The sequence below is a fragment of the Schistocerca nitens genome, chromosome 11, assembly GCF_023898315.1.
Source record: "Schistocerca nitens isolate TAMUIC-IGC-003100 chromosome 11, iqSchNite1.1, whole genome shotgun sequence".
NCBI classification, from domain to species: Eukaryota; Metazoa; Arthropoda; class Insecta; order Orthoptera; family Acrididae; genus Schistocerca; species Schistocerca nitens.
The window spans coordinates 118,247,130-118,260,132 of NC_064624.1; the positions used below are offsets into that span (position 1 = coordinate 118,247,130).

Here is a 13,003-nt window from a genome sequence, read left to right on the forward strand (position 1 = left end):
TGCGGGGCCCAAATCATTTTTTTATTTTATCAAATAATTCATTATGCAAATTAGGCATTCATGAATCTCAGAGACACTGCACATTGGACTTACAAACGATGTCCTACCCTTGAAAATAAAATTTATTACAAGCAGAGACCAAACATAGCAGTCAATCTGAGAGAAACAATGACTAAGACATACCAATACATTAATCTCGAACATAAAGATCAAATGCTTTTTCATAAAGATTTTGTGTTCTACGGTGAGAGTAGGCAAAGTAGAAGCTGCAGCTGATCCCATTGTCCCAACAAAAGAACTAAACCAGTTATTGAACCATAAACAAAACTTGATTGTGTAAATCATGGAATACTTCTAGATAAGCTCAAGTACTGTGGTATGAATGGGACAGTGCTTAAATGTTTTAAATCATACCTAACTGGAAGAGTGCAGAAAGTTGAAGTAAGCAATTCACATAATATGCAAAAAACTGATGATTTCTCAAACTGGGGAAAAAAATCAAGAATGGGGTGCCGCAAGGTTCGGTCTTTGGTCCTCTGCTGTTCTTAATATATATTAATGACTTGCCATTCTATATTCACAAAGATGCAAAGCTGGTACTTTTTGCCGTGATACAAGTATAGCTATCACACCCAACGGACAAGAATTAACTGGCAAAATTGTAAACGATGTTTTTCAGAAAATCGTCAAGTGGTTCTCTGCAAATCGGCTCTCATTAAACTTTGACAAAACACAGTATATACAGTTCCACACAGTAAATGGAATGACACCATTAATAAATACAGACTTTGATCAGAAATCAGTAGCTAAGGTAGAATATTCAAAATTTCTGGGTGTATGCATTGATGATGGGTCGAACTGGAAAAAATACACTGAGGATCTGCTGAAACGTTTGAGTTCAGCTACTTATGCTATTAGGGTCATTGCAAATTTTGGTGATATACATCTGAGTAAATTAGCTTACCACACCTATTTTCATTCTCTGCTTTCGTATGGCACCATATTCTGGGGTAACTAATCATTGAGTAAAAGAGTGTTCATTGCACAAAAGCATGTAATCAGAATAATTGCTGGAGCTCATCCAAGATCATCCTGCAGACACTTATTTAAAGAGCTAGAGATCTTCACTGTAGCCTCACAATATACACTCCTGGAAATTGAAATAATAACACCGTGAATTCAGTGTCCCAGGAAGGGGAAACTTTATTGACACATTCCTGGGGTCAGATACATCACATGATCACACTGACAGAACCACAGGCACATAGACACAGGCAACAGAGCATGCACAATGTCGGCACTAGTACAGTGTATATCCACCTTTCGCAGCAATGCAGGCTGCTATTCTCCCATGGAGACGATCGTAGAGATGCTGGATGTAGTCCTGTGGAACGGCTTGCCATGCCATTTCCACCTGGCGCCTCAGTTGGACCAGCGTTCGTGCTGGACGTGCAGACCGCGTGAGACGACGCTTCATCCAGTCCCAAACATGCTCAATGGGGGACAGATCCGGGGATCTTGCTGGCCAGGTTAGTTGACTTACACCTTCTAGAGCACGTTGGGTGGCACGGGATACATGCGGACGTGCATTGTCCTGTTGGAACAGCAAGTTCCCTTGCCGGTCTAGGAATGGTAGAACGATGGGTTCGATGACGGTTTGGATGTACCGTGCACTATTCAGTGTCCCCTCGACGATCAACAGTGGTGTACGGCCAGTGTAGGAGATCGCTCCCCACACCATGATGCTGGGTGTTGGCCCTGTGTGCCTCGGTCGTATGCAGTCCTGATTGTGGCGCTCACCTGCACGGCGCCAAACACGCATACGACCATCATTGGCACCGAGGCAGAAGCGACTCTCATCGCTGAAGACGACACGTCTCCATTCGTCCCTCCATTCACGCCTGTCGCGACACCACTGGAGGCGGGCTGCACGATGTTGGGGCATGAGCGGAAGACGGCCTAACGGTGTGCGGGACCGTGGCCCAGCTTCATGGAGACGGTTGCGAATGGTCCTCGCCGATACCCCAGGAGCAACAGTGTCCCTAATTTGCTGGGAAGTGGCGGTGCGGTCCCCTACGGCACTGCGTAGGATCCTACGGTCTTGGCGTGCATCCGTGCGTCGCTGCGGTCCGGTCCCAGGTCGACGGGCACGTGCACCTTCCGCCGACCACTGGCGACAACATCGATGTACTGTGGAGACCTCACGCCCCACGTGTTGAGCAATTCGGCGGTACGTCCACCCGGCCTCCCGCATGCCCACTATACGCCCTCGCTCAAAGTCCGTCAACTGCACATACGGTTCACGTCCACGCTGTCGCGGCATGCTACCAGTGTTAAAGACTGCGATGGAGCTCCGTATGCCACGGCAAACTGGCTGACACTGACGGCGGCGGTGCACAAATGCTGCGCAGCTAGCGCCATTCGACGGCCAACACCGCGGTTCCTGGTGTGTCCGCTGTGCCGTGCGTGTGATCATTGCTTGTACAGCCCTCTCGCAGTGTCCGGAGCAAGTATGGTGGGTCTGACACACCGGTGTCAATGTGTTCTTTTTTCCATTTCCAGGAGTGTATATATATTCACTTATGAAATTTGTTTATTAACAATCTGAACGAATTCAAAAGTAATAGCAGAGTACATGGCTGCAACACTAGGAGAAAGGATGATCTTCACTACCCAAGGTTAAATCTAACTTTGGCTCAGAAGGGAGTAAATTATGCTGCCACATTTAAATGAATTTTTGGATGTTGTAAGAGGGTAATTACCCCCACCCCCACAAAAAAAGTAAAATAAAATAAAATAAAAATATTAAGTGTCATGTAATATTTTGTATAGACACCTATTATTAACCTGACACGTTCCACATCATTACGAAGTGTCGTACTCATGATCTCTGGAACAAGTACTAATCTAATCTTACTGATTATTTTGTGGAGGTAAATGATGGTAATCATGAAAAATTCTTTCTTGAGCTGACAATGATGTCGAAAAATCCTTCAGCTCAGCATTTACTGTACAGGACGGCATTGCAGTCCAAATGATCAAGCTTATTGTACATCCATTACTGCTCGTAATAACTACTGCTCCTTATACCTTGAAGCTTCTTGCCCAGACAACAGACCAGAAACTCTCGTTCCCATCAGAATATAAGCAATACAGATTCGACTGCTATCTAGAGTAGCTGGATCATTCTGTCCGACGGGAGAGTGAATGTAGACATCAGAAAAAAAGTGAGAGTGAAAATTTTAAATGAGCAGATTAAAGAATACAGAAACAACTGGAAGGATTATCTCAGAATATTGGAAGAGGACAGATTACCAAAATTGGTGATAATCATAACCGAGTGGGTAGAAGATATTTAGGAAGGCCGAGGAAAATCAACAATTTCAACCAAGAGGGCATTATAGGCAAATGCCTAATACATGTAGAGAGAAGGAGATGACATATCATATTAAAAACATTATGATTTTTTATGTAACTGCAATTTTAGTAAGTTTTGTAATTACATTTAAAACTCTGGTCTGATGTAAGACAACTCCTGAAGGCAATAATCTGTTCAGATTAAATGAAGAAATAAAGCATTAAATATAATACACAGGTTGTCCCAGATGAAAGGTCAGTGTTCAGGGATGTGACAGGAACGATCATTTGAAACAAAAAACTAAAACATTTCATGTGAAAATATGCACTACTCTGAATGGTTTCCCAGATAGAACATATTTAATGGACATTGTTACTTATTTTCTTTATTTTTCAGTACTCTGTCATTGTTTGCACTGTACCATAGTAGTGCTGACAAAGTAAAAATGAATAATTTTATATAGGACACGTAGTCTATCAAATCAGAAAACTACCTCAAAATGGTTTACCTGCACCTCAAACCATGCGCATTGTGCAAGATTTTCTATATTCTCTCACTCTCTTCATGCAACCTATAAGTCCTCGAGAAAAAAAGAATAGGACCTTTTTAAAGGAAATTTAACGTAGTTTAATTTTGTACCACAAAAAGTTTTCACTAGATATCACAGATTTCGTGTTATTCAAGAAAAATGTACAAAAGTGACTTTAAATATGTTCTGTCTCTCAGAAACAATTTGGAATAGGGCATATTTCCATATTGAGGTTTATGCTTCAGATGATTATTCCTGTCATATCTCTGAATATTGACTATTCGTCCTGAGAGAGCCTTTATACACAGACTATCACGTGTGTTAAAATTATTGTGTGTTATACATACAATTATATTTAGCATCCTATCAAGCCAAATTAATTAAAATCTGCATAAAGGCTACCGACACACCAACAACAGCAACTATAAATGAAACAGACATAAAAGAAGACATAACAGTACACCTAACAAGAACACTCACACAAGAAAACAGAACCACTACAACACAAGAAGACAATGACTAGATCAAATCAAATTAAAAAGAATAAAGAGCAAATTACATAGAATAAAGAGCTGAGCTCAGACCGAGAGGTGCTCAGTCGAGACAGTGAATTGCAAGCTCTGTATCACTGTCCCAGAAGTGCAGAGAAAGAAAGACGCCTCAAGTTGCCGTGTGGTCTGCTCCATGTGATCTAGTCTGTGAGAGTGGTGGAGAGCAGTGAGCTAGCTTGCAATCCGATCTGTAAGAGTGGTGGGGAGCAGTAACCTAATGAACTACCTTGCAATCTGATCCCTGAGAGAGGTGGGGGGCAGTGAGCTAGCTTGCAATCTCATCCCTGAGAGAGTTGGGGAGCAGTGAGCTAGCTTGCAATCTGATCCCTGAGAGAGGTGGGGAGCAGTGAGCTAGCTTGCAATCCGATCCATAAGAGTGGTGGGGAGCAGTGACCTAGTGAGCTACCTTGCAATCTGATCCCTGAGAGTGGTGAGGAGCAGTGAGCTAGCTTGCAATCCGCTCCTTAAGAGTAGTGGGAAGCAGTGACCTAGTGAGCTACTTTGCAATCTGATCCCTGAGAGAGGTGGGGAGCAGTGAGCTAGCTTGCAATCTGATCCCTGAGAGAGGTGGGGAGCAGTGAGCTAACTTGCAATCTGATCCCTGAGAGAGGTGGGGAGCAGTGAGCTAGCTTGCAATCCGATCCATAAGAGTGGTGGGGAGCAGTGACCTAGTGAGCTACCTTGCAATCTGATTCCTGAGAGTGGTGGGGAGCAGTGAGCTAACTTGCAATCCGCTCCTTAAGAGTAGTGGGAAGCAGTGACCTAGTGAGCTACCTTGCAATCTCATCCCTGAGAGAGGTGGGGAGCAGTGAGCTAGCTTGCAATCTCATCCCTGAGAGAGGTGGGGAGCAGTGAGCTAGCTTGCAATCTGATCCCTGAGAGTGGTGGGGAGCAGTGAGCTAGCTTGCAATCCGCTCCTTAAGAGTAGTGGGAAGCAGTGACCTAGTGAGCTACTTCGCAATCTGATCCCTGAGAAAGGTGGGGAGCAGTGAGCTAGCTTGCAATCTGATCCCTGAGAGAGGTGGGGAGCAGTGAGCTAGCTTGCAATGTGATCCATAAGAGTGGTGGGGAGCAGTGAGCTAGTGAGCTACCTTGCAATCTGATCCCTGAGAGTGGTGGGGAGCAGTGAGCTAGCTTGCAATCCGATCCATATGAGTGGTGGGGAGCAGTGACCTAGTGAGCTACCATGCAATTTGATCCCTGAGAGAGGTGGGGAGCAGTGAGCTAGCTTGCAATCTGATCCATAAGAGTGGTGGGGAGCAGTGACCTAGTGAGCTACTTTGCAATCTGATCCCTGAGAGTGGTGGGGAGCAGTGAGCTAGCTTGCAATCCGATCCATATGAGTGGTGGGGAGCAGTGACCTAGTGAGCTACCTTGCAATCTGATCCCTGAGAGAGGTGGGGAGCAGTGAGCTAGCTTGCAATCTGATCCATAAGAGTGGTGGGGAGCAGTGACCTAGTGAGCTACTTTGCAATCTGATCCCTGAGAGTGGTGGGGAGCAGTGAGCTAGCTTGCAATCCGATCCATATGAGTGGTGGGGAGCAGTGACCTAGTGAGCTACCTTGCAATCTGATCCCTGAGAGAGGTGGGGAGCAGTGAGCTAGCTTGCAATCTGATCCATAAGAGTGGTGGGGAGCAGTGACCTAGTGAGCTACTTTGCAATCTGATCCCTGAGAGTGGTGGGGAGCAGTGAGCTAGCTTGCAATCCGATCCATATGAGTGGTGGGGAGCAGTGACCTAGTGAGCTACCTTGCAATCTGATCCCTGAGAGAGGTGGGGAGCAGTGAGCTAGCTTGCAATCTGATCCATAAGAGTGGTGGGGAGCAGTGACCTAGTGAGTTACCTTGCAATCTGATCCCTGAGAGAGGTGGGGAGCAGTGAGCTAGCTTGCAATCTGATCCCTGAGAGAGGTGGGGAGCAGTGAGCTAACTTGCAATCTGATCCCTGAGAGAGGTGGGGAGCAGTGAGCTAGCTTGCAATCCGATCCGTAAAAGTGTTGGGGAGCAGTGACCTAGTGAGATACCTTGCAATCTGATCCCTGAGAGAGGTGGGGAGCAGTGAGCTAGCTTGCAATCTGATCCCTGAGAGAGGTGGGGAGCAGTGAGCTAGCTTGCAATCCGATCCGTAAAAGTGTTGGGGAGCAGTGACCTAGTGAGATACCTTGCAATCTGATCCCTGAGAGTGGTGGGGAGCAGTGAGCTAGTGAGACAGCCTACGGTCCGATTGGTGAGAGTGATGGGGAGCGCCGAGCTGGCGGGGAGGGGAGTGAAGCCTCACCGCGCAGTGGCTGAAGGCTGCAGCTTTTACGATCACTGGCAACACATTCCGAGTGTCATGCTAAGTCAAAGAATGAGAAACAGCTCACTCAAAAATATGTAAACGTTTATTGAGCTTCTGAAATTTGAGATATTCTTTTGAAATCGAGAGCAAAAACATGATGCCAGAAGTGTTTTCTGCCTTAATGTATCGTACTGGAGAGCTCGTGTATCGTTTGAGCGTGGTCAGCGCAGTGGATTGGGAAACAAAGAGGTACAAGTTTGACTCCCTGCTGGATCGAAGATTTTTTCCCCACATAGAGACTGATTGTTGTGTTGTGCTTGCTTTCATATTGTCACAATTAGCATGTCTATTGAGATGGCTGAATGGGTAGAGCCCAACAGACAATAAATTGAAAAAAAAATTGTACTTTCTTTGTTTTCTGTTGTCATGTATTACCTTCTGCTTTTGCTGAAGACAGGAGAGGACCAGGAAGTAAGTGATCCAAGTGGAACTGAGCTGGACATATCAGCTGTTTTAAAACAAAACACTGAAAATCTTTCTAAAGAGTAGATGATCCAATGTTGAAATTTTTGAAGCCACTCCTGTCATTAAGATAATTCCGTCTCCTCTTCTTGCTAATCACGTAAAACAAATAACATTAAATTATTTGTGAAAGAGAGAGGGGAATTATAGAATTTGATTGAATTATGTTACATTTGCTTCTAGACTTACATTTGCTTCTAGACCCACAAAATGCATTAATTCTGGTCCACATCTAAACTGATTGAAGTTACTGAACAACTTACTCATCTCACTTTATCACACACTAATATTAAAAAATAAAAAAGGAAAAAACAAACAATTAGGTTCCTACCGTATAAACGATAATCTGGAATGATTTTGTGAATATTACGAGGAGGTGCGTGGCCGACGAGACTGCACACGTGTGATGGAAGATGATGGCTGCTACCAGGCAGGACTGATCCGAGCAGTAGCAGCAGTGACTCCAGCCGACGGTCACCTACACCCACAACCCAAGTGCTGAGCAACCTTCTGCAACCTCCCTTCAGTCATACCAGCAAAGTGCGCCACAGAAGGAGTATAGCCAAGTCTAACCTCTGCCCTGGAATTCTGCAAAAATTTCAACTTGGTCTGTCCTTACGTTTTATTCGGCATTTCAGGTTCTTTGGCCAATCAAATTATTAGTTAGCAATTCGTGTCACTCTTGAGTCACACCCTCATTTCCACTCCTAAAAATTGTACATCTGACAAAAAAAGTTTCTTCCATAAACATTCCAGAAAAATAGTTCACTAACAGTTCCCTCAGACTCTGCAAACTCTATCAGTTGGGTCTAATCTTTCTGGCCTAAGTCCTGCTTGTTGTCCGCTATCACTGACTTGAACAAGCCTCGGTCCAGTCTCTTGGAGCCACAACTACAACAATTTTCCTGGACGCTCACCTGTAGTGTTGTATTCTGCCGAAGACACAGCTCCATTTTTATCGACAAATCACAGACCATTCTAACTATGTCATATTGTTTGTGTTCCATTCCAGTGGATAAACTGGAATACCAACAATTCATACACAAAAATAAAATTCTCTCTCTCTCTCTCTCTCTCTCTCTCTCTCTCTCTCTCTCTCTGTCACACACACACACACACACACACACACACACACACACACAATAAAAACATCCCACAAAAAGGAACACAATACACAGTGACATTACACACATAAACTCACACATGGAGTAACAAACATTCTAGCGAAACAAGGCCTCTATGAAGAATAACAAACAATAAATACCATAATTCAAAACAGAACAATGACATGAAAACTATCAGAAGAAATATTTATGATAATGCATGAGGATTATAGTATCCAAAACGCCATAGCAGACAGTAAACCACTGGCAAATACCAAACATATATAAGCAACAACTCATTAAATTTGGCCACAGACAGGAAATAATTATTAACACACAGTCAAAAATAGTCACCGACCACAAACAACATATAAATGCATTACAAAGCTGACAATAGTAGGAAATAAAGATGCTTATACAGCTCATGTGGTGTGCAGACAAGTGACTGCAGCATTGGAAAACGAAAAAAAGCTTTGCCAACAAAATATTGAGAACACACAGTGTGTCATAAGCACTTAGTGCAAGTAATAACAACAATATTATGAACAGGACAGATCGCTACTTACCACATAGAGGTAACTCTGAGATGCAGGTAGGCGGAACAAAAAGACAGCAGTACATTTACACTTTTGGCCAAAAGGATGAAGGCCTTTTGGCCAGACACTTAAATATATAGCGGTCATTTCACTGTGCCTGCTTGCAAATCACTGCCTCCTCTATATGGTAAGCAGCAATGTGTCCTCTTTGTAATACTGTTGTTATTCCATCATGGACTTCCCACTATTTGTAAGTAATAAAAAATATATTAAGCAAAGCAGACCATGCCATGCTGACAAACAGAAGCATATAAAACAAATTTTGTGTGATGTAACTAACTGGGGATGGTGTTTTACTATTTCTTGTTTGTCTGAACCTGCACATAACTTCCATAATTCAGTTTAGCAACAGCTTGATTTATAATTAAAATTAAAATACAAAATTAGATAACTGCCAATGAAATAAAACTATGGTTTCTAGTATAAACCAGCCCAGTGCAGAATAATTACTTCTTCAAAGAAATTTGAAGGAGCTGTGGATGCAAGAAGCAAACTAGCACAGGCAAGAGGGCGCTTCTGGCCAAAAGAAGTCTACTGGTATCAAACACAGGCCATAATTTGAGGAAGAAATATCTGGGAATGGAAGCCTGTAGTGCATTATTATACGGGTGTGAATCTTGGATTAAGGGAAGAGGACTAAAGCATTTTAGATGTGGTGTTACAGTAGGATGTTGAAAATTGGCTGGACTGACATGATAAGAAAAGAAGCTGTCCTCCACAGAACTGGTGGAGAAAGAATCATATGAAAAAACCAAGAAGAACGGACAGGATGATAGGGCATGCGTCAAGATATCAGCTAATAGCCTCTGTGATACTAGAAGGAGTTGCAGAGAGTAAAAACTGTAGTAGGGGAACACATGTTGAAATACATCCCACAAATAATTGAAGAGGTTGAGTATAAGTCTACTCTGAGATGAAGACAGGTTGACTCAAGAAAGGAAGTTGTTGCAGAGTGAATCAAAGCAGTCAGCTCTCCAACGTGGAACAGAGCATAAAAAAGACTGCTGTTGTTGTCTTCAGTCCGAAGGCTGGTTTGATGCAGCTCTCCGCATTAATCTATCTTGTGCAAGTCCCTTCATCTCTGGATAACTACTGCGGCCTACGCCCACTCGAACCTACTTGCTGTATTCAACCCTTGCTCTCTCTCTACGGCGTTTACCCCCCCTCCCCCCCCCCCCACTTTCCTCCATTACTAACCTGGTGATTCCTCGATGCCTCTTGTTGTGTCCTATCAATAGGCCCCTTCTTTAAATCAAATTGTGACAAATTCCTTTTATGCTCAAAAAAACAACCTACAAAGAGAAAACCATACCCAGTGACATTAAAACCATCGCTGTCAGCACCCCCAAAATGCAACGGCATTAGATAGTACGAGGGTTGACTGAAAAGTAATATGCCTCCACCTTCGTAACTCTTCAACAGTTGGCAGCATTGGTATGCGGCAGGTACTGGTTTGTTCCGAAGCCTCTTCTCTACAGCTCCAGTCAGCGGGATGCCTTAGCATTGAACGGTTGTGTTGTTACAATGTAAAGTATGGAACCCTGCAGAAACGGTCGATCAGTGCGATTTAAGAAACGTGCAGTCATTGAATTCTTGACAGCAGAAGGTGTCACCCCAAAAAAGATTCATCAGAGAATGAAAGCAGTTTATGGTAATTGTGTCAATGTGAGTTCTGTGCCTCATTGGGCGAGTAAGTTTAAAGATGTTGAGGCGGTAACATCTGACCTGCGTGACATACAAGGAGTTGGATGTCCTGTGACAGCAACCACTGAGTTTCACTAGCAAAATGTTGACAGACTGATTCAATACGATCGTCGTATCACTCAGAAATTGCAAGCACAATCAGCATTTCACAAGAATGTGTGGGTCACATTATTGCTTTGCTTGGTTATCGAAAGATTTGTGCACGATGGGTACCCCGGATGCTGACTCCTGAAATGAAAGCGCACAGACTTGAAATTTGCCAGGAATTCCTCTCACGTTACGAGAATGAAGGTTATGCCTTTCTCCATTCAATTGTGACAGGACACAAAATGTGGGTACCCCATTACAGCCCAGAGACAAAACATCAGTCTACGGAATACCGACAAAAAGACTCACCCAGAAAAAGAACCATGACCAGAGTGTTCTGAAATGCAGATGGTGTTACCCGTGTCGATTTCCTCGATCGTGGAACAACAATAAATTCAGAGTGTTACATCAGAACGCTGCAAACTCTGAAATTACAGCTAACAAGGGTCCAAAAGGAAAAGGGAAATGTTTTCCTGCAGCATGACAATGCCAAACTACACACTTAACGTGCGACCACAGCAGAACTTCAGAGACTGAATCTCACCACCGTACGGCATCCTCCACACAGTCCAGATTTAGCACTGACTTCCATCTGTTCCCGATAAAGAAAGATGATCTGTGGGGATACTGTTATACTTCTGATGAAGACACTGAGAGAACTGTGAGACTGTGGTTGAGGAAACAGAGTGTCGACTTCTTCCGTGACGGCTTCAGAAAACTTGTTCGTCGTTGGCAGAAATGTATCCAATTGGCTGGCGATTATATGGCAAAGTGAATATTGGTAATTAAAGATCACATTCTGAGGATTATTTCTGTGTTTGATTTATTAAAATATTCCCATCCAAATCCAATTAATGACGGTGGAAGCATTACTTTTCATTCAACCCTCGTAACTGAGTTATTGCTATAAAACTAAGCAGGCTTACAAGGCCACTGTCACTGATGGTAAATCATCTGAGTTGTTAGGCCGTGTCAACCTCCTCTTCGAGCTCCTTTACTGCTCAGCATTTTGATACCTCTGGCATCGGCTAACATTCCACTAGTGTACCTGGACGGCTGAACACTGTCGAAAGACTTTTTTGTTCACTTATAAAAGGCTATTTTCCTACATTTTTCCAGAGAACAGGCGTGTAAAAATATTCAGGCTATTGTTGGTCACTGGATAAATAGTGAAAGCAGATACTGAAAGAGAGGGGCAGTCCAAAATGTTATTAGTGCTGTGGCACCTCGGTTGTTTTCTGGTGGCCTGTGTGTTTACTCCGGTGACAGCAGGTAGCTACGGAGACAGAAGCCTGTAGCCATTGTCTCTACCGTAATTGTACACTTTTATAAATATTTTGACTGCTTCACAGAATTTCCTTCTATAAATATTACTTTCTCTGCCCATCACACACAAGTTCTTAAAATCCATAACCTGCTCACATTCTTCATGGTGCACTGGTATGACTTTCTTTTTATGTGTGTGGCATTTGTGCCCTTTAATGTGTTAATTTATTGCCCTTCCAATTTCACTGTTATGTAATTTTCCACAACCACACAACACTTTATATACAATATGTGATCGGAAGTATCTGGAGACCTGGCTGAAAATGACTTACAAGTTCGTGGTGCCCTCCATCGGTAATGCTGGAATTCAATATGGTGTCGGCCCACCCTTAGCCTTGATGACAGCTTGCACTCTTAGCCTTAATGACAGCTTGCACTCTCGCAGGCATACGTTCAATCAGGTGCTGGAAGGTTTCTTGGGTAATGGTAGCCCATTCTTCACAGAGTGCTGCACTGAGGAGAGGTATCGATGTCAGTCGGTGAGGCCCGGCACGAAGTCGACTTTACAAAACATCCCCAAGGTGTTCTGTAGGATTCAGGTCAGGACTCTGTGCAGGCCAGTCCATTACAGGGATGTTACTGTCACGTTAATAGTCCGGCACAGGCCGTGCATTATGAACAGGCGCTCGATCGTGTTGAAAGATGCAATCGCCATCCCCGAATTGCTCTTCAACAGTGGAAAGCAAGAAAGTGCTTAAAACATCGATGTAGGCCTGTGCTGTGATAGTTCCATGCAAAACAACAAGGGGTGCAAGCCCCTTTCGTGAAAAACACCACCACACCATAACACCACTGTCTCTGAATTTTACTGGCGTTCACTGGGCATTCGCCATACCCACATCCTGCCATCGGATCGCCACATTGTATACCGTGATTCATCACTCCACACAATGTCCTTCCACTGTTCAATCGTCCGATGTTTACGCTCCTTACACCAAGCGAGACAC

General features: G+C 43.8%; 2 long non-coding RNA genes across 2 annotated transcripts in view; both read right to left on the reverse strand.

Annotated features, from left to right (window-relative positions):
- Nucleotides 1-13,003, reverse strand: part of LOC126213470 (uncharacterized) — a 54,735-nt gene that overhangs the window by 14,123 nt on the left and 27,609 nt on the right. The window contains exons 3-4 of the long non-coding RNA XR_007541188.1: nucleotides 7,572-7,718; nucleotides 7,154-7,332 (exon numbers count right to left, since the gene is read on the reverse strand). This is a non-coding gene — a long non-coding RNA (uncharacterized LOC126213470). The remainder of the gene's footprint in view (nucleotides 1-7,153; nucleotides 7,333-7,571; nucleotides 7,719-13,003) is intronic.
- On the reverse strand, nucleotides 5,165-6,145 carry LOC126213474 (uncharacterized). The gene is made up of 3 exons (XR_007541192.1): nucleotides 5,706-6,145; nucleotides 5,530-5,568; nucleotides 5,165-5,212 (listed from the first exon to the last, which is right to left on the reverse strand). It is a non-coding gene; the product is annotated as an uncharacterized LOC126213474 (long non-coding RNA).